This window comes from Mesoplodon bidens (assembly GCF_964165515.1).
Source record: "Mesoplodon bidens genome assembly, chromosome: Y".
In the NCBI taxonomy this organism is placed as follows: domain Eukaryota; kingdom Metazoa; phylum Chordata; class Mammalia; order Artiodactyla; family Ziphiidae; genus Mesoplodon; species Mesoplodon bidens.
In genome coordinates, this window is record NC_138180.1 from 17,360,250 (window position 1) to 17,387,111 (window position 26,862).

Here is a 26,862-nt window from a genome sequence, read left to right on the forward strand (position 1 = left end):
TGACAGTGCTCATGGTGAAATTGCCCATCCTGACAATTCTCATGGTGACATTGCCCTTCGAGATAGTACCCATGTTGACAGTGCCCATGGTGACATGCTCATGTTGACAGTGCTCACAGTGATAGTGCCCATGGTGACATTGCCCATGGTGGAAGTGGCCATGGTGCCCTTGCCAACAGTGACAGTGCCCACGCTGACAGTTCTCATTGTGATAGTGCCCATGGTGACAGTGCACATGGTGATATTCGCAATGGTGACAGTGCTCATAGTGACAGTGCTCATGGTTGCAGTACCCATGGTGACAGTGCTCAAAATGACAGTGACAGTGGTGGCAGTGACCATGGTGACAGTGCCCACGGTGACATAGCCTATAGTGACTCTTCTCATGGTGACATAGCCCATGGTGACAGGGCTCATGTTGACGTGCTCATGTTGAGAGTGCTCACAGTGATAGTGCCCATGGTGACATTGCTCATTGTGGAATTGCACACAATGCCAGGTCCCACAGTGACAGTGCTGACGCTGAGAGTTGTCATGGTGATAGTGCCCATGGTGACAGTGCACATTGTGATACTGCCAATGGTGACAGTACTCATGGTGACAGTACTCATGGTGGCAGTACCCATGGTGACAGTGCTCAAAATAGCAGTTCCCATGGTGACATTGCCCATGGTGACATTGCCTATGGTGACACTTCTCACGGTGACATTTCCCATGGTGACATGGCTCATGGTGACACACCACATTGTGCCAGTGCCCATGGTGACAGTGCTCACAGTGAAAGAGCTCATGGTAATACTGTTTACGTTGAGAGTGCCCAAGGTGAAAATACACATGGTGACATTACTCTTTGAGAAATTGCCCATGGTTACAATTCTCATAGCAACAGTTATGGTGACAGTGCTCATGGTGGCACTGCCCTGGGTGGCAGTGCTCGTGGTGTCATTGTTCATGGTGACAGTGCTCACGGTGGCAGTTCCCATGGTGAGAGTACCAATGGGGCAGTGCACATGGTGACAGTGCCCATGGTAAACGTGCTTACGGTGATATGACCCATGGTTACAGTTATCATGATTGTGGTACCGATGCTGTTAATGCACACGGAAATAGTGCCCATGGTTAAGGTGCCCTTGGTGACAGTGTTCAGAGTAATAGTGAGCATAGTGATAGTGTACTTGGTGACCGTGCCCATGGTGACAGTGCCTAAGGTGACAGTACACATGGTGATACTGCTCCATGTGATAGTGCCCTTGTTGATCCTGCGCATGGTGTCAGTTCTCATGGTGACAGTGCCTATGGTGACAATGCTCATGGTGACAGTGGCCATGGTGACCGTTCTCACGTTCATAGTGCCCATGGTGACAGTTCGTATGGTGAAAGTGCTCATGATGACAGTGCCCATGTTGGTAGTTCCATTGGTGACAGTGCTCACAGTGATAGTGACCAAGGTAAGATTGCAGATGGTGACTGTGCCATTGCCCATGATGACAGTACTCATAGTGACAGTACTCATGGTGATAGTGTGCAAGGTGACAGTGCACATGGTTGTAATGCACATGGTGGCACTGAAAAATAGTTATAGTGCCCATGGTGACAGTGCTCATGCTGACAGTGCACAAGGTGTAACCCATGCTGACAGTGCTCATGGTGACTGGGCTCATGGTTGCATTATCCATTGTTACAGTGCTCACAGTTACAATGCTCATGTTAACTGTGCCCACCATGATAGTGTCTATGGTGACAGTGATCACAGTGATAGTGCCGATGGTGATAATGCTCACGGTGATAGTGCCCATGATTAAGGTGCCCATGGTGACAGTGCTCACAGTCATAGTGAGGACAGTGAGAGTGCACTTGTTGACCGTGACCATGCTGAGAGTACAAATGGTGATAATTCTCAAGTTGGTAGTGTCCATGGTGGCAGTGCCCATGGACACCACCGTCAAAGTGATAGTGCTCACTGTGACAGGGCCCAAGGGGACAGTGAAAACCGTGACTTTGCCTATCGTGACAGTGCTCACAGTGACAAATTCCATCGTGACAGTGACCACGGTGACATTTCTAATGCTGATAGTGCCCATGGCGATAATTCCCATGGTGAGAGTCCTCACGGTGATAGTGCCCATGGTGACAGTTCCCATTCTGAAAGTGCTCATGATGACAGTGTCTATGTGGGTAATTCCCATGGTGACACTTCTCACAGTGATACTGACAATGGTTACAGTTCACATGTTGGCCGTGCCCTTGGTGACAGTGCCCATGAAGACAGTACTTATGGTGACAGTTTTCTCAGTGATAGTGCCCATGATGATATTGCTCATGGTGACAGTGCCCATGGTGACAGAGCCCCTGGTGACAGTGCACACCGTGAGAGTGCCCATGGTGGCCGTGCCCTTGTTGACAGTTTTTATCATGGTAGTGCTCACGGTAGCAGTGTTCATGGTAATTGTGCTGACAGTGGCAGTGCCAACAATGAGAGTGCCAATGGTGAGAATACTGTGACAGTGCCCATGGTGACTTTCCTCTCTGTGACAGTGCCCTTGGGAACAGTTAGCATGGTGAGATTTCTCACGGTGATAGTGCCCATTGTTTCCGTGCTCATAGTGACAAGACCCATTGCGCCAGTGCCCATCATGGCATTGCTCACGATGATAGTTCTCTCGGTGACAGTGCCCATGGTGCTATTATCCATGGTGACAGTACTCAGTGATAGAGTGCTCATGGTCACAGTGCCTAAGGTGATAGTGCACATGGTGGCAGTGCAAAATGGTGACAGTGCCCATTGTGACATTGCTTAATGTGATAGTCCTTGTGGTGATAGTGCCCATGGTGACACTGCCCACCGTGACAGTGCTCTCATTGACAGTGCTCGTGGTGATAGTGCCAATGTTGGAAGTGCCCATCGTTAAAATGCCCATGGTGACAGTTCTTAAGGTGAGAGTAGTCAGAGTGGCATTGCTCATGGTGAAATTGCCCATGGTCCCAGAGCTCACGGTGACAGTGCCCATAATTATAGTGTCCATGGTGACAGTACTAACAGTGAAATTGTCCATGGGGTCACTGTCCATGGTGACAGTGCCCATGGTCACAACCCTCATGGTGATAGTGCTCATGGTGACAGTGCCCATGGTGACAGTGACCATGGTGACAGTTCTAACGGTAATAGTGCCCATGATGACAGTGCTCATGGTGACAGTCTACATTGTGCCAGTGCCCAAGGTGACAGTGCTCATGGTGATAGTGCCCAAAGTCACAATACCCATGGTGACAGTGCCCAGACTGACAGTTTTCATGTTGATAGTGCCCATGGTGACAGTGCACATGGTGATACTGAGAATGGTGACTGTGCTTATGGTGACAGTGGTCATCATTGCAGTACCCATGGTGATAGTGCAGAAACTGACAGTGCCCTTTGTGACAGTGCCCATGGTGAGTGTGCTCATGTTAATAGTGACCATGGTGGCAGTTCCCATTGTGAAAGTGCTCATGGTGACAGTGTCCATGTTGGTAGTTCCCATGGTGACAGTGCTCACGGTGATAGTGACCATGGTGACAGTGCACATGGTGGTACTGCACATGGTGGCAGTGAAAAATGGTGACAGTGCCCATGCTGACAGTTCTCATGGTGACAGTGCACACAGTCACAACCCATGCTGACAGTGCTCATGGTAGCAGTACCTGTGGTGCCAGTGCTCACAGTGATAGTGCCCATGGTGGCAGTGCCCATGGAGACACTGCCAACAGTGACAAAGCCCATGATGACAGTGCCCATGGTGACAGTGTCCACGGTGCCATTGCCTTTGGTGACAGTGCTCACAGTGACAGTACACATGGTAACAGTGACAACGGTGAGAGTGCTCATGGTGGTAGTGTCCATGGTAACAGGGCTCATTTTTGACAGTCCGCATTGTGCCAGTCCCCATAGTGAAAGTGCTCACGGTGAGAGTGCCCATGGTGAGAGTTACCACAGTGAGAGTGCTCACGGTGGTAGTGCTCACAGTAATAGTGCTCATGATGACAGTGCCGACGTTGAAAGTGCACATGGTGACAGTGCCCATAGTGATAGTGTCCGTGTTGAGAGTCCGCACATTGATAGTGCCCATGGTGGCAGTTCCCATTGTGAAAGTGCTCATGATGACGTTGCCCATGTTGGTAGTTCCCATGGTGACAGTGCTCACGGTGATAGTGACCATGGTAACAGTGCACATGGTGGCAGTGCCCTTGGTGACAGTGCCCATGATGACAGGACTCATCGTGACAGTTCTAATTGTGATAGTGCCCACGGTGACACTGCGTATGGTGGCAGTGAGAAATGGTGACAGTGCCCATGTTGACAGTTCTCATGGTGACAGTGCACACGGTGACAACCCATGTGGACAGTACTCACGGTGACAGTTCTCTTTGTTGCAGTACCCATGGTGACAGTGCTCACAGTGATATTGCCCATGGTGGCAGTGCCCATGGTGACAGTTCCCATGGTGACACTTCCCATGATGACTGTGCCCATGGTGAGAGTGCCCACGGCGCCATTGCCTTTGGTGAAAGTGCTCATGGTAACCGTGCCCATGGTGACAGTGACCACGGAGAGAGTGCTCACAGTGATAGTGCCCATGGTGACAGGGCTCATGGTGCCAGTCGGCATTGTGCCACTACCCATGGCGACAGTGCTCATGGTGACAATGACCACAGTGAGAGTGCTCCCGGTAATAGTGCTCATGGTGACAATGCAAATGGTGACAATACCCATGGTGACAGTACTCGTGTTGAAAATACACATGGTGACAGTTCTCATAGCGACAGTTTTCATGGTGACAGTTCTCATAATAGCAGTGCCCAAGGTGGCAGTGCTCACTAATGCTGACAGTGCACTTGGTGGCAGTTCCTATGGGGACAGTACCAATGGTGACACTGTGCATTGTTACAGTGCCCATGGTAACTGTGCTCACGGTGATAGTGCACATCGTGACAGTGCCCATGGTGGTAGTTCACCTGGTGACAGTGCTAAGTAGTGACAGTGCACATGCTGACAGTGCTCATGGTGATAGTGCCCATGGTGACAGTGCACATGGTGATAATGGGCATTGTTACAGTGTTCATGGTGACATAACCCAAGGTGGCAGTGGCCATGGTGACAGTGCCCACAATGAGAGTGCCCATGGTGACAGTGCCAACAATGACAGTGCCCATGGTGACACTTCTCACGGTGACAGTGTCCATGGGGACAGTTAGCATGGTGAGATTTCTCACGGTGATAGTGCCCATTGTGACGGTGCTCACAGTGACCTTGCCCTTGGTGCCAGTTCCCATAGAGACATTCTGCAAGGTCACATTTCTCACAGTGAAAATGCCTATGGTGATATTACCCATGGTGACACTGCACATGGTGGCAGTGCAAAATGGTGACAGTGCCCCTGGTGATATTGCTTATTGTGACATTGCTTATGGTGATTGTCCTTACAGTCATAGTGTGTATGGTGAAACTGCACACAATGACAATGCTCATGGTGACAGTGTTCACGGCGATAGTGTCGATGGTGAATGTACCCATGGTGACAGTGCCCATAGTCACAATTCTCACGGTGTAGTGCTCACGGTGACAGTGCCCATGGTGACAATACACAGGTTGACAGTATTCATGGTGACATTGCTCATGGTGATAGTGTCCACAGTGAGCGTGCCCATGTTCACAACTCTCAAGGTGATAGTGCCCATGGTGACAATACTCAGGGTGACAGAGCTCATGGTAAAAGTGCTCAAGGTGACAGTGCCCATGGTGACAGTAACTAAGGTGAGAATTCCCATGGTGAGAGTGCTTATGGTGATATTGCCCATGGTGACAATACCCAGTGTGTCCTGCCCAAGGTGACAGTGATCATGGTGACACTGCTCATGTGGACAGTGCCATAAGTGACAGTGCTCATTGTGGCAGTGCTCATGGTGACCGTTCTCATGGTGACAGTGCCCATGGTTACAGTGCTTATGGTGATAGATGTCACGGTGGCCATGTCCACGGTAAAAGTGCCCAGGCTGACAAAGCCCATGGTGATACTTCCAATTGTGACAGTGCCCACGGTTACAGAGCCCATGGTGACAGTGCCCAAGATCACAGTGCCCATGGTGACAGTGCTAACGGTGACTGTGCCCATGGTGGCAGTGCTAAGTGTGACAACTCCCATTGTGACAGTGCTCACGGTGACCGTGCTGATGCTGACAGTGCCGATGGTTATAATGCCAATAGTGAGTGCTCACGGTGAAAGTGCCCATGGAGACACTGCCCATGTTGATAGTGCTCATCGTGACAACCCCTCGGAGGCAGTGTGAATGGTGAGAATCCCCGTGGTAAAAGTTCTCACAGTGAAAGTGACCCTGTTGAAATTGCTCATGGTGACAGTGCTCAAGGTGATAGTCTCCATGTTGACAGTGCCCATGGTGACTGTTCTAATGGTGACAGTGCCTATGGTGATAATGCTCTTAGTGACAGTGCTCACGGTGAGAGTACCCATGGTGACAGTGACCACGGTGACTGTTCTCACCATGATAGTGCCCATGGTGACACTGTTCATGGTGACAGTCCACATTGAGGCTGTGCCCGTGGTGACAGTGCTCAGTGTGATGGTGCTCATGGTGATAGTACTCACGTTGACAGTGCCCAAGGTGACAATAAGCACGGTGACATTAATCATGGTGAAAGTGCCCATGGTGGCAGTTCTCATAGTGACAGTTCTTGTGACAGTGCTCATGGGGTCAGTGCTCATGGTGCAAGTGCTTTTGGTGACAGTGCTCATGGTGGCAGTGCTCACGGTGAGACTACTGATGGTGACACTGCCCCTGGTGACACTGCACATGGTCATGGTGCATCTGGTGGCAGTGCAAAATAGTGAAAGGGCCGGTGGTGATATTGCTCATGGTAATAGTGCCCATGGTGAGATTGCCCATGGTTACAGTGCTCATGGTGAAAGTGCCCATGGTGACATTGCTTAATGTGATAGTCCTTGAGGTGATTGTGCACATGGTGACACTGCCCACCGTGACAGTGCTCTTGCTGACAGCGCTCACGGTGATAGTGCCATTGTTGGAAGTGCCCATCGTGAAAGTGCCCATGGTGATATTTCTTATGTTAAGAATGGTCACAGTGGCAGTGCTCATGATGAAAGTGCCCATTGTGACAGAGCTCACGGTGACAGTGTCCATAGTTATAGTGTCCAGGGTGACAGTACTAACAGTGAAATGTTCCATGGGGACACTGCCATGGGGACAGTGCCCATTGTCACTACCCTCACAGTGATAGTGCTCACGGTGACAGTGCCCATGGTGACAGTGACCATGGTGAGAGTTCTAATGGTAATAGTGCCCATGATGACAGTGCTCATGGTGACAGTCCACATTGTGCCAGTGCCCAAGGTGACAGTGCTCATGGTGACAGTGCCCTAAGTCACAATACCCATGGTGATAGTGCCCAGGCTGACAGTTCTCATGGTGATACTGAGAATGATGAGAGTGCTTATGGTGACAATGGTCATGGTTGCAGGACCCATGGTGATAGTGCTGAAACTGACAGTGCCCTTCGTGATACTTCCCATGGTGAGTGTGCTCACGTTAATAGTGCCCATGGTGGAAGTTCCCATTGTGAAAGTGCTCATGGTGACCGTGCCCATGTTGGTAGTTCCCTTGGTGAGAGTCCTCACGGGGATAGTGACCATGATAACGGTGCACATGGTAGCTGTGCCCTTGGTGACAGTGCCCATGATGACAGCACTCATGCATAATCAAGTGCAAGGCCGAAAATATATATAAAACTAGAACTGAAACAAGGAACAAGGATGTTTTAAAAGACTGGTAGGATATTTAAAATATTTTTAAAGTACCTAACATTGATAAAGCTAAAAACACGAAGGTTATGTAATACAACAGATTAATCATGGAGAAGAGTGAAAGTATGATGTTTTGAAAAATATGGCATATCATATATTCTGACTAATTATATAAGAAGTTTTATCTTAAAATATACACATTATTTTAAAGACTTGTTGGCTGTAAAATAATTTAAGTGTATTTTAAATGGCTTGTCCGCAAAGATAGGTGAGATGTAGGGAAACACAGAATGTTGAGTGTAAAATATGTCAATATATACATTGCTATATGGTGAACTAAGCCTTAGACCAGCAACAATGTGGAGGACCTGACCCTTAGTTACTTACAAGTAAGCTGGAATCTTCAAAAAGTTCAACACTTTATAATTAAGAAGATTTATTAAAATTAATAACCATGGGATTTACTTGACATCAGAAGATCAAAACAATAAACTCTGAGAACATAGAAAAATATAAATAAAGATATGAGCAGAACTTAATAAAACAGGAAACGTATAAAATTGAGGTGATTTAGGAAGTCAAAAGAATATTCTTTGAAACGATTGAATAAACACACATTGATTAAGCAAAACAAAAACATAAGTAAAGAATATACAGAAAGAATCAGGACAATGTTATAGCAGAGAATATAGGAAATGCCAGTAAATTTGAATATTTCTGTAAAGTGGACAATTTCCTAGCTCCTAAAGTTTATCAGAACTGAAACAAGTGGAAATCATTTAAGGCCATCATGTCTGCCCTTGGCATCCTCGGAGCACCCTGGGATCAGGATGCAGCTTCTGTAGTCATGGCAAACTGCAGAGAAGAGGCAGGGCTGCAGGAGGTTGGAACACAGCCCTCACTGAGGGTGTTTGAATGGCCATCTCTGCTGTGACTGAACAAAGGGCAGGGGAGCAGGGGACCCAGGGAAGGGCCATCAGAAGCTGGCAGGTCCAGGGGTGTGGCACAAGCATTTAGGCCCAGCCCGCCCTCCTACTTGAAGTGTGTGTGGAACTTGTCCGCAGATTACGCCTCCCTGCACAGGTAACCATAGGTCTGGGCATCGTAGTTTCCAGCCAGGTGACCGAAGGTAGCAGGCAGTAGTGTCCCTGGGACACACGCGGAGAGGTTCCTGCCCAGGCCCCTCACCACCCAGTGCCTCTTCCCCAGAGCAGGGGCATCAAAGCAGCCCTGCGTGAGTCCCCTGCCTCTAGAGGGAGTATTGGACAACACTTCTAGATAACGGGGTAATTACATACAAATCAATGGAGGGACACAAATAAACGTTTGCTGACTTTCTGCTGAAGCTTATGAGCGTTCACACCTAAGCCTTTTTCAGGGACAGCTGTTTAGCTAAACATGAGCTCATGATCTAAATTTACACAATAATGAAGAAATCAGCTACAAGTGGAGACAATCAGCAAAAACAATCAATACCAGAATTAGATTCCCAAGACCATCCATCAGATCTTGGCATAATCAGCTGCAAGGCAGAAAATATACATAAAACTAGAACTGAAACAAGGAACAAGAATGTTTTAAATGTATGGTAGGATCCTTAAAACATTTTAAAGTACATGTCACTGATAAAGCTAAATAGTTGAAGGTTGTGTAATACAACAGATTCATCATGGAGATGAGTGAAATTATGCTGTTTTGAAAAATATGGCAGATCAGATTTTCTGCCTAATTATATAAGAAGATTTATCTTAAAAATACACAGTATTTCAAAGACTTATTGGCTGTGAAATAATTTAAGGGTATTTCAAATGGCTTGTCTGCAAAGAAAGGTGAGATGTAGGGAAACACAGAAAGTAGAGGAGAAAATATGTCAATATATACATTACTATATGTTGAACTAAGCCTTAGGCCAGCAACAATGTGAAGGACCTGACCCTTTGAAACTTACAAGTAAGCTGGAATCTTTAAAAATTTAAACTCATTATAAATAAAAAGATTTATTAAAATTAATAACCAAGTGTTTTATTTGATTTCAAAAAATGAAAACAATAAACCCTGAGAACATAGAAAACATATAATTAAAGATATGAACAGAACTTAATAAAACAGAAAACATATAAAATTGAGGTGATTTAGTAAGTCAAAAGAATATTCTTTGAAAAGATGTAAAAACACACTTTGATTAAGCAAAACAAAACAGAAGTAAATAATATACTGAAAGAATCAGGATAATGTTATAGCATAGAATATATGAAATGCCAGTAAATTTGAACATTTCTGAAAAGTGGACAATCTCCTAGCTAGTAAAGTTTACCAGAACTGAGAGAAGGGGAAATCATTTAAGGCCATCATGTCTGACTTTGGTATCCTTGGAACTCCCTGGCCTCAGGTTTCAGCTTCTGTAGCCCATGGCAACCTGAGGAGAAGGGGCCAGGCTGAGGAGTTTGCAACACAGCCCACACTGAGGGTGTGTGTGTGGCCATCTCTGCTGTGACTGAACAAAGGGCAGGGGAGCAGGGGGCCCAGTGCAGGGCCCTCAGAGCCCGGCAGGTCCAGGGGCGTGGCACAACCATTTAGGCCCAGTTCAAAGAGCACCTTTTTGGTATTTGCCTCAGCCCGACCTCTCACTTTTCCACACAGGACGCCCTCCTACTTAAAGTGTGTGTGGAACGAGTCCACCCAGTACACCTCGCTGTACAGGTAACCATAGGTCTGGGCATCATAACTTCCTGCCAGGTGACTGAAGGTCGCAGGGAGGTGGGTCCCTGGGAAATTCATGGAGCGGCTCCTGCCCAGGCCACTGGCCGCTCGGTGCACCTTCCCCAATGTGGGGTCCACAAAGCAGCTGTGTTTGAATCCCCTGCCTCTAGAGGGAGTATTGGCCCAACACTTCTAGAAAACGGGTTTTTTGTGGGAAATTTAGTTGTGGGTCACAACTAAATCTTTGCTGACTTTCTGCTGAACCTCTCGAGCATTCTCACCTATGCCTGTTACAAAGTCAGCTGTTTAGCTAAACATGAGCTCATTATCTAAATTAACACAATAATGAAGAAATCAGCTACAAGTGGAGACAATCACCAAAAGGAATCAATACCAGAATTAAATTCCCAAGGCCATCCATCAGATGTTGGCATAAGCAGGTGCAAGGCCGAAAATATATATAAAACTAGAACTGTAACAAGGAATAAGGATGTTTGAAAAGACTGGTAGTATCTTTAAAATATTTTTTAAAGTACATGTCATTGATAAAGCTAAAAACACGAAGTTTGTGTAATACAATAGATTAATCATGGAGAAGAGTGAAAGTATGCTGTTTTGAAAAATATGGCAGATCAGATTTTCTGCACAATTATATAAGAAGTTTTATCTTAAAATATACACATTATTTTAAAGACTTGTTGGCTGTGAAATAAGTAAAGGGTAATTCAAATGGCTTGTCTGCAAATGTAGGTGAGATGTAGGGAAACACAGAATGTCAAGGGGAAAATATGTCAATATATACATTGCTATATGGTGAACTAAGTCTTAGGCCAGCAATAATGTGGAGGTCCTGACCCTTAGATACTTACAAGTAAGCTGGAATCTTCAAAAAGTTCTACACTTTATAATTAAAAAGATTTATTAAAATAAATAAACAAGGGTTTTATTTGACATCAGAAGATCAAAACAATAAACTCTGAGAACATAGAAAAATATAAATAAAGATATGAGCAGGGCTTCCCTGGTGGCGCAGTGGTTGAGAGTCCGCCTGCCGATACAGGGGACACGGGTTCGTGCCCTGGTCCAGGAAGGTCCCACATGCCGCAGAGCGGCTGGGCCCGTGAGCCATGGCCACTGTGCCTGTGCGTCCAGAGCCTGTGCTCCGCAACGGGAGAGGCCACAACACTGAGAGGCCCGCATAACAAAAAAAAAAAAAAAAAAAAAAAATATGAGCAGAACTTAATAAAACAGAAAACGTATAAAACTGAGGTGATTTAGTAAGTCAAAAGGATATTCTTTGAAAAGATTTAAAAAACACACTTTGATTAAGCAAAACAAAACATAAGTAAAGAATATACAGAAAGAATCACGACAATGTTATAGTAGAGAATATATAAAATGCCAGTAAATTTGAACATTTCTGTAAAGTGGACAATTTCCTAGCTCCTAAAGTTTACCAGAACTGACACAAAGGGAAATCATTTAAGGCCATCATGTCTGCCCTTGGCATCCTCGGAACGCCCTGGCCTCAGGATGCAGCTTCTGCAGTCCATGGCAACCTGCGGAGAAGGGGCGGGGCTGCAAAAGTTTGGAACACAACACTAACTGAGGGTGTTTGTGTGGCCATCTCTGCTGTGACTGAACAAAGGGCAGGGGAGCAGGGGGCCCAGGGAAGGGCCAACAGAAGCTGGCAGGTCCAGGGAGTGGCACAAGCATTTACGCCCACGCCACAGAGTGCTTTCTTGATATGCACATCTGCCCAGGCTCTCACCTATCCACCCAGGCCGCCCTCCTATTTGAAGTGTGTGTGGAACTTGTCCGCAGAGTACACCTCCCTATACAGGTATCCATAGGTCTGGGCATTGTAGTTTCCAGCCAGGTGACCGAAGGTAGCAGGCAGTAGTGTCCCTGGGACACACGTGGCGAGGTTCCTGCCCAGGCCCCTCACCACCCAGTGCCCCTTCCCCAGAGCAGGGGCATCAAAGCAGCCCTGTCTGAGTCCCCTGCCTCTAGAGGGAGTATTGGACAACACTTCTAGATAACGGGGTAATTGCGTGCAAATCATTGGAGGGACACAAATAAACGTTTGCCGACTTTCTGCTGAAGCTTATGAGCGTTCACACCTAAGCCTCTTTCAGGGACAGCTGTTTAGCTAAACATGAGCTCATGATCTAAATTTACACAATAATGAAGAAATCAGCTACAAGTGGAGACAATCAGCAAAAACAATCAATACCAGAATTAGATTCCCAAGGCCATCCATCAGATGTTGGCATAATCAGGTTCAAGGCAGAAAATATACATAAATTTAGAACTGAAACAAGGAACAAGGATGTTTTATATGACTGGTAGGATACTTAAAACACGTTTAAAGTACATGACATTGATAAAACTAAAAACTCAAAGGTTGTGTAATACAACAGATTAATCATGGAGAAGAGTGAAATTATGCTGTTTTGAAAAATATGGCAGATCAAATTTTCTGCCTAATTATATAAGTAGATTTATCTAAAAAAATACAGAGTATTTCAAAGACTTATTGGCTGTGAAATAAGTTAAGGGTATTTCAAATATTTTGTCTGCAAAAAAGGTGAGATGTAGGTAAACACAGAAAGTCGATGGGAAAATATGTCAAAATATACATTGTTATAGGGTGAACTAACCCTTAGGCCAGCAACAATGTGGAGGACCTGACCCTAAGATACTTAAATGTAAGCTGGAATCTTCAAAAATTTCAACTCTTTATAATTAAAAGGATTTATTAAAATTAATAACCAATTGTTTTATTTTACATTAGAAGATCAAAACAATAAATCGTGAGAACAAAGAAAACATATAAATAAAGATATGAACAGAACTTAATAAAACAGAAAACGTATAAAATTGAGGTGATTTAGTAAGTCAAAAGAATATTCTTTGAAAAGATTTTAAAAACACACTTTGATTAAGCAAAAGAAAACAGAAGAAAATAATATACTGAAAGAATCAGGACAATGTTATACCAGAGAATATTAAAATGCCAGTAAATTTGAACATTTCTGTAAAGTGGACAATTTCCTAGCTCCTAAAGTTTACCAAAACTGACACAAGGTGTACTCATTTAAGGCCATCATGTGTGCCCTTGGCATCCTCTGTATGCCCAGGGCTAAGGATGCAGCCTCTGGAGTTCATGGCCACCTGTGGAGAGAGGGCGGGGCTGCAGGAGGTTGGAACACTGTCCTTACTGAGGGTGTGTGTGTGGCCATCTCTGGTGTGACTGAACAAATGGCAGTGGAGCAGGGGCGCCAGGGCAGGGCCCTCAGAGCATGGCAGGACCAATGGTGTGGCACAAGCATTAAGGCTCAGGACAAAGAGAACATTCTTGCGCTGCATGGCAGCACGACGTCTCATTTTTCCTCTCAGGCCACCCTCCTACTTGAATTGTGTGTGGAAGCTTTCCACGTAGTACACCAAGCTGAACAGTTAACCATAGGTTTGGGTATCGTAACTTCCTGCCACGTGACCGAATGTCGCAGCAGGTGGGTCCCTGGGAAATTCACGGAGAGGCTCCTGCCCGGGCCCTGGGCCACTCGATGCCCCTTCCCCAAAGCGGGGGCCACAAACAGCTGGGTCTGAGTCCCATGCCTCTAGAGGGAGTATTGGACCAACACTTCTATAAAATGTTTTTTTTTTTTTTTTTTGTGGGAAATTTAGTTGTGGGTCAAAACTAAATCTTTGCTGACTTTCTGCTGAAGCTCACGTGCGTTCACACCTACGACTCTTACAAAGTCAGCTGTTTAGCTAAACATGAGCTCATGATCTAAATTTACACAATAATGAAGAAATCAGCTACAAGTGGAGACAATCAGCAAAAGCAATCAATACCAGAATTAGATTCCCAAGTCCATCCATCAGATGGTGGAATAATCAGCTGCAAGGTAGACAATATACATACAACTGGAACTGAAACAAGGAACAAGGATGTTTTAAAAGACTGGTAGGATCTTTAAAACATTTTTAAAGTACATGTCATTGATAAAGCTAAATACTCAAAGGTTGTGTAATACAATAGATTCATCATTGAGAAGAGTGAAATTATGCTGTTTTGAAAAATATGGCAGGTCAGATTTTCTGCCTAATTATATATAGAAGAATTATCTAAAAAATACACCTTATTTCAAAGACTTATTGGCTGTGATATAAGTTAAGGGTATTTCAAATGGTTTGTCTGCAAAGGTGAGATGTAGGAAACACAGAAAGTCGAGGAGAAAATATGTCAATATATACATTGTTATATGGTGAACTAAGCCTTAGGCCAGCAATAATATGGAGGACCTGAACCTTAGATACTTACAAGTAAGCTGGGTTCTTCAGAAATTTCAAGTCTTTATAATTAAAAAGATTTTTTAAAATTAATTACCAAGTGTTTTATTTGACATCACATGATCAAAACAATGAACCCTGAGAACATAGAAAAAATATAAATAAATATATGAGCAGAACTTAGTAAAACAGAAAACGTATAAAAGTGAGGTGATTTAGTAAGTCAAAAGAATATTCTTTGAAAATATGCCTTTTTCATCACAATGCTCCATGCCCTTTTCATCACAATGCTCCATGACCCTGGTCATCACAATACTCCATAAGCTTGTCATCAGAATGCTCCATGATACTTGTCATCACAATGCTACATGTCCACTGTCATCACAATGCTCCATGACACCTGTTATCACAATGTTCAAAGCCACTTGTCATTACAGTGCTCCATGACGCTCGTCATCACAATTATCCATGGTTTTCTCATCAAAAGGCTACACGGTCTTGCCATCACAATGCTCCTTGCACTAGTCATCACAATGCTCCATGTCCCTTGTCATCACAATTCTCGCCGTCCTTGTCATCACAATGCTCCATGACACTTCTCATCAAAATGTTACATGCTCTTTTCATCACAATTCTCCATGCACTTGTCATCGCAATGCTCCATGACCGCTTTCATAGCAAGCTCCATGCGCTTGTCATCACAATGCTTCATGACCTTGTCATCAAAATTCTCATTGGCCCTTGTCATCACAATGTTCCATGTCCTTGTCATCACAATACTGCATGACCCTTGTCATCACAATGCTCCAAGCCCTTGTCATCACAATGCTCCATTACCTTTGTCATCAGTCCGCCATGACACTTGGCATCACAATGCTCCATGCAATTGTCATCACAATGGACCATGACATATATCATCACAATGTTCACTGACACATGTCTTCACAATAATCCATGACCTTGTCATCACAATGCTCCATGCCCTTGTCATCACAATGTGCCATGCCCACTGTCATCACAATAATCCATGAAACTTGTCAAACAAATGCTCCAAGCCCCTGTCATCACAATGCTCCATACCTGTGTCATCACAATGCTTCATGACCGCTGTCATCACAGTGCCCCATGACGCCAGTCATCACAATGCTTTATACCCTTTGTCACCACAATGCTCCATGAACATTTCATCACAATGCTCTATGACTCTTCTCATCAAAATGCTCCATGAACTTGTCAATACATTCCTCCTTGACCCATGTATCACAGTGTTCCGTGCCCTTGTCATCACAATGCTCATTACCCAATCTCAATACAATAATCAATGAAATTTTTCAGACCAATGCACCATGCGCTTGTCATCAAAATGCTCCATTACCCCTGTCATAACAATGCTCCCTGACCCCTGCCATCACAATGTTCCACGGCCTTCTCATCACAAGGCTCCATGACCCTTGTCATCACAATGCTCCAAGACCCCTGTAATCACAATGCACCAAGCCCTTGTCATCACAAATCTCCATGATGCATGTCATCAGAATGCTCCATGGCCTTCTCATCACAATGCTCCTTTCCCTTGTCATCACAATGCTCCACGAGCCCTGTAATCACAATGTTCCATGTCCATTTTCATCAGAATGCTCCATGAGACTTGTCATCACAAGGCTCCATGACCGTCTCATCACAATGCTCCAGGACTTTTTCATCAGAATTCTCCAATCCCTTGTCATCACAAAGCTCCAAGACGCTTGTCATCACAATACTCGATGCACTTCTCATCAAAATGCTCCATGCCATTGTCATTACAATCTTCCATGACCCATGTATCACAGTGTTCCGTGCCCTTGTCATCACAATTCTCCATGTCCACTCTCATCACAATAATCTGTGAAAGTTTTCAGACTTATGCTCCATGCCCTTTTAATCACAATGTTCCATTACACCTGTCATAACAATGCTCCATGACCCCTGCCATCACAATATTCCACGGCCTTGTCATCACAATGCTCCATGACCCTTGTCATCACAGTGCTCCAAGATCACTGTATTCACAATGCTCCATTCCCTTGTCATCACAAAGCTCCATGACGCATGTCATCAGAATGCTCCATGGCCTTCTCATCACAATTCACCATGCCTTTTTCAGCACAATGCTCCAAGAGCCCTGTAATCTCAATGCTCCATGCCCTTTTTCATCTCAATGCCGTTTGAACCCTGTCATCACAATGAACCAGGCCCATCATCATAATGCTTACATGCTATTGTCATCACAATGAAATCAAAATGCTCCATGATCTCTGTCATCACAATGCTCCAAACCCTTGTGATCACAATGTTCCATAACACTTGTCATCACAATACTCCATGACCATTGTCATCACAACGCTCCACGAACACTGACAACATAATGATTTTGGACTCTTGACATAAAAATGCTCCATATCATTTTCATCAAAATGCTCCATGCCCTTGCCATTACAATCCTCCATGACCCATGTATCACAGTGTTCATTGCCCTTGTCTTCACAATGCCCCATGTCCGCTCTCATCACAATAATCAATGAAACATTTAAGACCTATGCTCCATGCACTTGTCGTGACAATGCTCCATTACACCTGTCATAACAATGCTCCATGACCCCTGCCATCACAGTGTTCCACGGCCTTGTCATCACAAGGCTCCATAACCCTTGTCATCACAGTTCTCCAAAACTCCTGTAATCACAAAGCTCCATGCCCTTTGTCATCAAAAAGCTCCATGATGCATGTCATCAGAATGCTCCATGGACTTCTCATCACAATGCTCCATGGCCTTGTCATCACAAAGCTCCAAGACCCATGTAATCACAGTGCTCCATGCCCCTTTATATCTCAATGATCTATGAACCCTGTCATCACAATGCACCATGACCCTTTTCATCACAATGCTCCATAACCAACGACATCAAAATGTTCCATAACCACTGTCATCAAAATGTTCCATGACATTTTTCATCAAATTGCTCCAGGACCCTGTCATCACAATGCTCCCTGCCATTCTCATCACAATGCACCACGCCCTTCTCATCAAAATGCTCCATGACATTTGTCATCACAAAGCTCCATGACCCTTGGCATCACAATGCTCCGTGACTCCAGTCATCACAATGCTTCATGACCTTTGTCATCACAACGGTCCATGCACTCATCATCACAAGGCTCTGTGACATTTGTCACCACAATGCTCCTTGAACTTTCAATCACAATGCTCTCTGACCCTTGTCATCACAGTGCTCCATGCCTTTGTCAGCACAATGCTCCATGAAGCTTGTCATCACAATGCACCATGCTCTTGTCGTGTCAATGTTCCACAACCTTGTCATCACAGTGTTCCATAAACCTTGTAATCACAATGCTTCATTAACTTCTCATCAAAAACCTCTCTCACCACTGATATAACAATGTTCCTTCTGTAGTCATCACGATAAGCCCTCACCCCTGTCATCACATTGTTCCATGACCCCGTCATCACAATGCTACATGCCCTTATCATCAGAGTGCTCCATGACCCCTAACATCACAATGTTCCCTCACCCCTGTCATCAAAATGCTTCATGACCCTTTTCATCACAATGCTCCATGACCCCTGTCCTCACAATGCTCTGTGACTCCAGTCATCACAATGCTTCATGACCATTGTCATCACAATGCTCCATGCCTTTGTCAGCACAATGCTCCATGACCATTGTCATCACAATGCTCCATGCCTTTGTCAGCACAATGCTCCATGACCATTGTCATCACAATGCTCCATGCGCTTGTCAGCACAATGCTCCATGACCCATGTCATCACAATGTGCCATGAGTTCGTCATCACATTGCTCCACAACCTTGTCATCACAATGCTCCATAAATCTTGTCATCGCAGTGCTCCATGCACTTCTCATCAGAATGCTCTCTCACCACTGATATCACAATGTTCCTTCACTAGTCATCACCATACACCCTCACCCCTGTCATCACATTGTTCCATGACCCCGTCATCACAATGCTACATGCCCTTATCATCACAATGCTCCATGACCACGAACATCACAATGTTCCCTAAACCCTTTCATCAAAATGCTTCATGACCCTTTTCATCACAATGCTCCTTGACCCGTTTCATCACAATGCTCTGTGACTTCAGTCATCAATATGCTTCATGAACTTTTAATCACAATGCTCTGTGACGCTTGCCAGCAGAGTGCTCCATGCATATGTCAGCACAATGCTCCATGACCCATGTCATCACAATGTGCCATGCACATGTCATCAGAATGCTCCATGACCTTTGGAATCACAATACTCCATTACCCTTGTCATCACAATGCTCCATGACCCTTGTCATCTCAATACTCCATGCGCTTGTTAGCACAATGCTCCATGACCGATGTCATCACAATGTGCCATGCTTTTGTCATCAGAATGCTCCATGACCTTTGGCATCACAATGCTCCATTACCCTTGTCATAACAATGTGACATGACCGCTGCCATCACAATTTTCCACGGCCTTGTCATCACAAGGCTCCATGACCCTTGTCATCACAATGCACCAAGACGACTGTAATCACAATGTGAAATGCCCTTGTCATCACAAAGCTCCATGAAGCATGTCATAAGAATGCTCCTTGGCCTTCTCATCACATTACTGCATGCCCTTGTCATCACAATGCTCCATGACCCATGTCATCACAATGCACCATGCTCTTGTCATCTCAATGCTCCACAACCTAGTCATCACAATGCTAAATAAACCTTGTCATCACAATGCTCCATGTCTTCTCATCAAAATGCTCACTCACCACTGATATCACAATGTTCCATCTCTAGTCATCACAATACTCCCTCACCCCTGTCATCACAATGATCCATGACCCCATCATCACAAAGATGCGTGCCCTTATCATCACAATGCTCCATGACCCCAGACATCACAATGTTCCATAACACCTGTCATCAAAATGCTCCATGACCTTTGCCATCACAATGCTCCATGACCCCTGTTATCACAATGCTCCATGACTCCAGTCATCACAATGCTTCATGACCTTTGTCATCAAAATGGTCCATGCCCTCATCATCACAAGTCTCTGTGACATTTGTCACCACAATGTTCCGTAAACTTTTCATCACAATGCTCTCTGACCCTTGTCATCACAATGCTCAATGCTTTTATCAGCACAATGCTCAATGACAATTGCCATTAAAATGCACCATGCTCTTGTCATGTCAATGCTCCACAACCTTGTCATCACAATGCTCCATAAACCTTGTCATCACAATGCTCCATGCACTTCTCATCAAAATGCTCTCTCACCGCTGACATCACAATGTTCCTTCACTAGTCATCACCATACTCCCTCATCCCTGTCATCACATTGTTCCATGACACCGTCATCACAATGCTACATGCCCTTATCATCCCAATGCTCCATGACCCCTACCATCAAAATGTTCCCTAAACCCTGTCATCAAAATGATCCATGACCCTTTTCATCACAATGCTCCATGACCCCTGACATCACAATGTTCCATAACCCCTGTCATCAAAATGTTCCATGACACTTTTCATCAAATTGCTCCAGGACACTGTCATCACAATGCTCCCTGCCATTCTCATCACAATGCACCACGCACATGTCACCACAATGCTCCATCCTCTTGTCATCACAATGCTCCATGACCACTGTCATCACAATGCTCCATGACTCCAGTCATCACAATGCTTCATGACCTTTGTCATCACAATGGTCCATACCCTCGTCATCACAAGGCTCTGTGACAGTGTCAACACAATGCTCCATGAACTTTTCATCACAAAGCTCTCTGACCCTTGTCACCACAATGTTCCATGCCTTTGTCAGCACAATGCTCAATGACCCTTGTCATCACAATGCTCCATGCGCTTGTCAGCACAATGCTCCAGGACACATATCATCACAATGCACCATGCGTTTGTCATCACAATGCTCCACAACCTTGTCATCACAATGTTCCATAAACCTTTTCATCACAATGTTCCATGCACTTCTCATCAAAATGCTCCCTCTCCTCTCATATCACAAAGTTCCATCACTAGTCATCACAATACACAGTCAACCCTGTCATCACAATATCCCATGACCCCAGTAATCATAATGCTACATGCCCTAATCGTCACAATGCTCCATGACCCTTGACATCACAATGTTCCATAACCCCTGTAATCAAAATGCTCCATGACCCTTTTCATCACAATGCTCCATGACCACTGACATCACAATGTTCAATATCCTCTCTCATCAAAATGTTCCTTGACTCTTTTCATCAAATTGCCCCATAACCCTGTCATCAGAATACTCCCTGCCCTTCTCATCACAATGCACCACGCACTTGTCATCAAAATGCTCCATGACCCTTGTCATCACAATGCTCCATGCGCTTCTCAGCACAATGCTACGTGACCCTTGTCATCACAATGCTCCATGCCTTTGTCAGCACAATGCTCCATGAAACATGTCATCACAATACTCCATGTGATTGTCAGCACAATGCTACATGACAAATGTCATCACAATGTGCCATGCACTAGTCCATTACCTTGGTCATCACAATGGACAATGACATATGTCATCACAATGTTCCATCACTAGTCATCACAATACTCCCTCAGCCCTGTCATCACTATGTTCCATGACCCAAGTCATCACAACGTTACATGCCCTTTTCAGCAGAATTCTTCATGACCCGAGACATCACAGTGTTCCATAACCCATGTCATCAAAATGTTCCATGACACTTTTCGTCAAATTGGCCCATGACCCGGTCATCAAAATGTACGCTGCCCTTCTCACCACAATGCACCACGCCCTTGTCATCAAAATGCTCCATGACGTTTGTCATCACGAAGATCCATGACACTTGGCATCACAATGATTCATGCCATTGTCATCACCATGATCCATGAAGCTTTTCAACACAATGCTCCATACCACTGTCAAAACAATGCTCCATGAAACCTCTCATCACATTGCTCCATGCCCTGGTCATCACAAAGCTCCATGACGCTTGTCATCATAATGATCCATGCCCTTCTCATCACAATGCTCCATGCACTTGTCATTACAATCCTCCATGACCCAAGTATCACAGTGTTTTGTGCCCTTGTCATCACAAAGCTCCATGCCCATTCTCATCACAATAATCCATGCAAATTTTCAGAACAATGGTCCATGCCCTTGTCATCACAATGCTCCATTACACCTGTCATAACAATGCTCCATGACCCCTGCCATCACACAGTTCCACAGCCTTGTTATCACAAGGCTTCATGACCCATGACATCACAATGGTCCAAGAACCCTGTAATCACAATGCTCCATGCCCTTGTCATCACAAAGCTTCATGACGCATGTCATCAGAATGCTCCATGGCCTTTTCATCACAATGCTCCATGCACTTGTCATCACAATGCTCCAAGAACCTTGTAATCACTATGCTCCATGCCCCTTTGCATCTCAATGCTCCATGAATCCTGTCATCAAAATGCACCATGACCATCATCATAATGTTTCATGCTATTGTCATCACAATGAAATCAAAATGCTCCATGACCTCTGTCATCACAATGCTCCATGTGCTTGTCATCACAATCTTCCATGAAACTTGGGATCTCATTGCTTCATACCCTTGTCATCACAATGCTCCATGCTCCTTGAAATCAAAATGCACGATGACCTCTATCATCACAATGCTCCAAACTCCTGTGATCACAATGTTCCATAACACTTTTCATCACAATGCCCCATCACACCCGTTATCACAATTATCCATGATCTTCTCATCACTATTCTGTATGACCTTTGTCATCACAATGCTCAATAAACATTTCATCACAATGCTCCCTGACACTTGTCATCAGAATGCTCTTTGAAAACTGTCATAAAAAGGCTCCATGCGTTTTTCATCACGATGATACATGCTCTTTTCATCAAAATGCTCCATTCCATTGTCATCACAATACTCCACAAGCTTGTCATCAGAATGCTCCCTGACCCTTGTCATCACAATGCTCCATGACCCCTGTCATCACAATGCTCCATGAAACCTGTCATCACAATGTTCCATGCCCTGGTCATCACAATGCTCCATGTCCCTTGTCATTACAATTCTCCACGTCCTTGTCATCACAATGTTCCATGACACTTCTCATCACAATGTTACATGCTCTGGTCATCACAATTCTCCATGCACTTGTCATTGCAATGCTCCATGCCCCTGTCACAGCAAGATCCATACACTTGCCATCACAATCCTTCACGACCTTGTCATCAAAATTCTCAATGGCCCTTGTTATCACAATGCTCCATGACCCTTGTCATCACAATGCTCCAAGCCCTTGTCATCACAATGCTCCATTACCATTGTCATCACAATCCTCCATGACCCTTGGCATCACAATGCCCCATGCCATTGTAATCACAATGCTCCATGAACACTCTCATAACATTGCTCCATGCCTTTGTCATCACAATTCTCCATGATCATTGTCATCACAATGCTCGATGTCCATCTCATCACAATGCTCCACGCCATTGTCATTACAATCCTCCATCACCCATTTTATCACAGTTTTCCATGCCCTTGTCATCACAATGCTCCATGCCCACACTCATCACAATAATCCAAGAAATATTTCAGACGAATGCTCCATGCCCTTGTCATCACAATGCTCCATTATCCCTGTCATTACAGTGCTCCATGAACCCAGCCATCACAATGTTCCAAGGCCTTGTCATCACAAGGCTCCAGGACGCATGTCATCAGAATGATCCATGGCCTTCTCATCACAATGCTTCATGCTCTGGTCATCACAATTCTCCAACACCCCTGAAATCACAATGTTCCATGCCCCTTTTCATCTCAATGCTCCATGAAACCTGTCATCAAAATGCACCATGCCCATAATCATAATGCTTCATGTTATTGTCATCACAATGAAACCAAAATGCTTCATGACCTCTGTCATCACAATGCTCCTAACACTTGTGATCACAATGTTCCATAACTCTTGTCATCACAACGCCCCATGATGCTCGTCATCACAGTTATCCATGGTCTTCTCATCACAAAGCTCCATGACCTTTGTCCTCAAAATGCTCAATACACTTGTCATCACAATGCTGCCTGAAACTTGTCGTCTGTATGCTCCTTGAATCCTGTCATGACAAGGCTCCATGCCTTTTTCCTCAAAATGATCCACGCCCTTTTCATCACAATATTCCAAGCCCCTGTAATCACAATGCTCCATGCCCTTGTCATCAAAAAGCTCCATGACACAGGCCATCAGAATTCTCCATGGCTTTCTCATCACAATGCTCCATGTCCTTGTCATCACAATGCTCCAAGACCCCTGTAATCACAATGCTCCATGCTCCTTTTCATCAGAATGCTCCATGAGAGTTGTCATCAAAAGGCTCCATGGTATTCTCATCACAATGCTCCAGGACCTTATCATTACAATGCTCTATTCCCTTCTCATCACAATGCTCCATGACGCCTGTCATCACAATAACCCATGAATATTTTCAGCCCAATGCTGCATGACCTTCTCTTCACAACGCTCCATGACCCCTGAGAACACAATGGTCTGGGACCCTTGTAATCAAAATCCAAATGATATTTCTCATCACAATGATCTATGCCGTTGTTATCCCAATGCTCCATGACCCCTGTAATTACAATGCTTCTTGACACTTGTCATCACAGTGCTCCATGACCCTTGTCATCACAATGCTCCATTCCTTTGTTGGCAAAATGTTACATGATCTTGTCATCACAATGCTCCATGCACTTGTCATCAAAATATTCCATTACCATTGTCATCACAATCCTCCATGAACCTTGGGATCACATTGCTTCATGACCTTGTCATCACAGTGCTCCTGACCCTTGTCTTCACAATGCTCCATGCCACTTGGCATCACAATGCTCCATGCCACTGTCATCACAATTGACCATGACATATGTCATCACAATGCTCCCTGACACCAGTCTTCAAAATACTCCATGACCTTGTCATCACAATGCTCCATGACCTTTTCATCACAAAGCTCCACGACGTATGCCATCAGAATGCTCCATGGCCTTCTCATCACAATGCTCCATGGTCTTGTCATTACAATGCTACAAGAACCTTGTAATGCCAATGCTCCATGGCCCTTTTCATCAGAATTATCCATGAGACTTGACATCACAAGGCTCCATGGTTTTCTCATCACAATGCTCCATGACCCTTGTCATCAAAATGCTCCATGCGCTTGTCATCAAAATACTCCAATACCATTGTCATAACAATCCTCCACCAACATCGGGATCACATTGCTTCATGTCCTTGTCATCACAATGCTCCATGCTCCTAGAAATCTGAATGATCCATGAACTCTGTCATCACAATGCTCCAAACCCTTGTGATCACAATGTTCCATAACACTTGTCATCACAATGCTCCATGATGCCTGTGATCACAATACTCCATACCCGTGTCATCACAATGCTCCATGAACACCGACATCACAATGTTCCCTAAACCCTGTCATCAAAATGCTCCATGACACTTTTCATCTCAATTATCAATTAACCCAGTCATCACAATGCACCATGCCCATCACCATAATGCTTCATGCTATTGTCATCATAATGAAATCAAAATGCTCCATGACCTCTGTCATCACAATGGTCCAAACCCTTGTGATCACCATATTCCATAACACTTGTCATCACACGTATCCATGGTCTTCTCATCACAATACTCCATGACCTTTTTCATCACAATTTTCAATACACTTGTCATCACAATGCTCCCTGACACTTGTCGTCAGTATGCTCCTTGAACATGGTCATGACAAAGCTACATGCCTTTTTCATCACAATGCTCCAAGGCGCCTGTAATCACAATGCTCCATGCCCTTGTCATCACAAAGATCCATGACACATGTCATCACAATGCTCCATGGCCTTCTCATCACAATGCTCCATGGCCTTGTCATTACAGTGCTCCTAGAACCCTGGAATCACAATGCTCCATGCCCCTTTTAATCAGAGTGCTCCATTAGACTTGTTATCAAAGGGCTCCATGGTCTTCTCAACACAATACTCCAGGACCATGTCATCACAATGCTCCATTCCCTTGTCATTACAATCCTCCATGACCCGTGTATCATAGTGTTTTGTGCCCTTTTCATCACAATGTTCCATGCCAATTCTCATCACAATAATCCATGAAATTTTTCAGGACAATGCTCCATACCCTTTTATTCACAATGCTCCATTACAACTCTCATAACAATGCTCCATGACCGCTGCCATCACAATGTCCTATGGCCGTGTCATCAAAAGGCTCCATGACCCTTGTCATAACAGTGCTCCAAGACCACTGTAATCACAATGCTCCATGCATTTGTCATCACAAAGCTCCATGACGCATGTCATCAGAATGCTTCATGGTATTCTCATCACAATGCTCCATGCCCTTGTCATCACAATGCTCCAAGACCCCTGAAATCACAATGCTCCATGCCCGTTTTTATCTCAGTGATCTATGAACCCTGTCATCACAATGCACCATGACCCCTGAAAGCAAAATGATCAGGGACTCTTGTCATTAAAATGCGCCATGACCGTTGTCATCACAATGATCCATTCCCTTGTCATCCCAGTGCCCCATGAACCATGTAATCACAATGCACCATGACGATTGTCATCACAGTGCTCCATGACCCTTGTCATCACAATGCTTCATGCCTTTGTCAGCAAAATGCTACATGACTTTGTCATCAACATGCTCCAAGCACTTGTCATCACAATCCTCCATGAACTTTGGGATCACATTGCTTCATGCCCTTGTCATCACAATGCGCCATGGCCATTGTCATCACAATGCTCAATACACTTGTCATCACAATGCTCCCTGAGATTTGTCGTCAGAATGCTCCTTGAACACTCTCATAAAAAGACTCCATGCCTTTTTCATCACAATGCTCCATCCAAAT